The following is a 2,820-nucleotide window of genomic DNA, read 5'->3' as shown; positions in this document are numbered from 1 at the left end:
CATTTCCACTCTGCTCCTGCAGGAACAGGAAATCTGTTCAAACCACACAGCTTACTTCTGATCTTTCTGTTAGTCAGTGTGTTTATACTCACCGTGCATTCAGCTGCATTTACGTCACATTTTCAACATGTAGAAGAATTTGTGTCATATTTACACCTATACTAGAATTACTGTTTTTAATATGAAATTAGTAGCAAAGGCGAGTTTAATAATAATAATAATAATAATAATAATAATAATAATAATAATAATAATGTTTACTTTATTGTTCCCTGTGGTGAAATTACTCTCTCTGTATTTAACCCATTGACTCAGTGAAGCAGTGGGCAGCCAGCGCCTGGGAGCAGTGTGTAGGGACGGTACCTTGCTCAGGGGTACCTGAGGGTAGCCGTTCAGTGGATTTGAACCCCCGACCTTCCGATCATGGGGCAACCATCTACCTACTGCATAATTCTGTATTCATTTAATCTTTTCAAATTTATTTGGAAACACATTTAACTTTAAACCCTTTCCTTTTTAATCCAGAGGACTTGGCGTCCATGTTTTCCAAAAAGAATGAAATGTGAGTGTGTCTGACCTCAGAACAGTTTTCCACGTTGCCTCGGCTGATTTTAAAGGAGCTTTGTCCCAAATAGACAGCATCAAGTTCTTTGCATGACACAGCTTTAACCTGCTTTTGTGGACAGCTGTGTTCAGATATTGACTCCTGAGCCCGTGCAGTGACTTCAGTGACAGAATCGTGCCTGTTTTTAATGCAGTGCCCCCCGAGGACCCAAAGGTCACAGCATGCAGCACTGACTGTCAGACCTGTCTCCTGCACACAGAGATTTCTCCACATTTAATGAATCTTTTGTGGATATTTTGTACTTTTGTAGATGCTGAGAGGTTCTTCCCAGTTTTATGCTGAGAAACATTATTTGGAAACTGATGCAGTTTTTTGCACAGCGGTGAAACTTTATCCTTCATTTGCTGGAGACATTTTCCAAGTTAGCCCAATTATTCATAAAGTGCTCCTCAATTGATTTCATTTTTACTTTTGCAGCACTTTGTTGAACCTGTCAGACGTTGTTTCTGTCATCAAATTCAACATTTTTCATTAAATATTAAAATATCTCGGATCAAACGTTTGATATGTTTGTTTTCAAATCTGGCTTTCTGAGCTTTGTTAATCATTGTTCTGTTTCTGTTTTACACAACGGTCTCAGTTTGTACGATGCTACACGCAGCAATAATAAGACTGTGCCTAAACCCGTTTCTAACTCAAAGGAAATGTCGTTGCAGTAAGTGCTGATTTTGAAGGACTTCAAGTTACTTTGAGGAACGTTAAATAATGTGCAACGATCTCATGATTATTACGATTCTATTAATTATGATTTATTTGGTCATTTAAAACTAATATGAACAGTTTCTAACACAGTCAAATATTCTCATGCAAGCATCACATGTAAAAATAATAAACTGCAGCAACATCAAAAATAGATACCACAGAGTTTTATATGCCAGAGTAAAAAGGTGATGCTACATTTGGATCAGCTTCATGATTGTGGAGCGGCTCCATCAGGTCTCCTTCTTCCCTCGTGATTCTGGTTTGTTAAGCTTTGCTTTAGATTCTGGACTTTGATCTTGTAAACTACCCACATCAGGACCAACGGTGTGATGGTGAGGAAGACTCGGACAGCAGTGATGACAGGATTGTTGTCTGTAAAGTGAAAGGAAATAATAGAAGATTAATAGACATCAAAGTTTTGACATTTATGTTGAACATAGAGTAAGAACAGCAATCGTGTCTGCTGCAAATAACGTTACTGAAATAACGTACGTAATGTATCAATATGTACTATCACAGGGCTGCTCTCATACTGTCCATTGGAAGCGCTCACCTGAAAAATAAAAGTACATCTATTTATGACAAACTGTGTTACTCACTGAAATAGAAATTAACTGTAAAGGCAGAATCACACAAACCTTCACTTTGTAGCTCGTAGTGTAGCTCAGATCTTTGAATTCGACTTCACATCGTGTACAACTCTGCTTCTCCCTCTTTGTCACTTCCTTATCATCAGCTGTATTTAGACGTATTATATATTTTTCCTCAGGTCCGTTGAACGTAGAGGGTCTGTGCCAGCTCACTTTGATCGTATTTTGATCCTGAAGATGCACCTGCAGGTTGGTGACTGTGGCGGGTGCTGTAATTTTTAAAAGAAGCCATATTTTAAAGATGAAAAGAAAATAGTTAAACTGATCTTTTAGTTTGTTATGAAAGAAGTTTTAAAACTGCTATGTTGTAGTAGATGTACAGTAGCAACATAAATACAGTAAAAACATGCTAATAGTAAAAAATAAAGACTTTGGCTACTTTTGCTATTTTTAATTTTTTTTTTGTTGTCCCATTTGGTTCTTTAGCCGTCAGAATTGTTGTCTGAAGACCAACAAGGAGACCCGATGGATTTACTTTGCCAAATGGATCATCACGGCCTTGCCGTATTGGTCCATTTGATCGACCTTCGTTGTTATTATTTATTTTATTTTCAGTTGTTACAGACGGGACAGACATGAGTGAGGAATAGGAAAGGGAGAGAGAAAGAGGAAGGAAAAGAAAAACAGAAGGGGAGAGGGACAGTGAGAAAGGAAACTTAAAAAGAGAAAGAAGAGAAAACAAGCAAAGAAAACAGAGCAACATACTAAACACAACACCATCACGTTAATCTAGCTAAGTGTAAACAGCAGTAAATACTAAATATTGAATGTTGTTGTGCAGCACGCAGGACCGACAGCGCACAATGTGCTTGGAAATAGCACCAATAGAGGTGTAGTTTGTGT

The 2,820-nt window shown here is 37.8% G+C and overlaps 1 long non-coding RNA gene across 1 annotated transcript; it reads right to left on the bottom strand.

Annotated features, from left to right (window-relative positions):
* Nucleotides 1–437: 437 nt before the first annotated feature.
* LOC121815284 lies at nucleotides 438–2,391 on the bottom strand. The gene is made up of 3 exons (XR_006054965.1): nucleotides 1,966–2,391; nucleotides 1,820–1,880; nucleotides 438–1,699 (listed from the first exon to the last, which is right to left on the bottom strand). It is a non-coding gene; the product is annotated as an uncharacterized LOC121815284 (long non-coding RNA).
* Between the last annotated feature and the right edge of the window lie 429 nt (nucleotides 2,392–2,820).

Source organism: Haplochromis burtoni, unplaced genomic scaffold (genome assembly GCF_018398535.1).
Source record: "Haplochromis burtoni strain Fernald_Lab_line unplaced genomic scaffold, NCSU_Asbu1 Contig_173, whole genome shotgun sequence".
NCBI lineage: Eukaryota > Metazoa > Chordata > Actinopteri > Cichliformes > Cichlidae > Haplochromis > Haplochromis burtoni.
The sequence above is the reverse complement of the archived record's forward strand: the minus strand, read 5'-3'. Positions and strand labels throughout refer to the sequence as shown.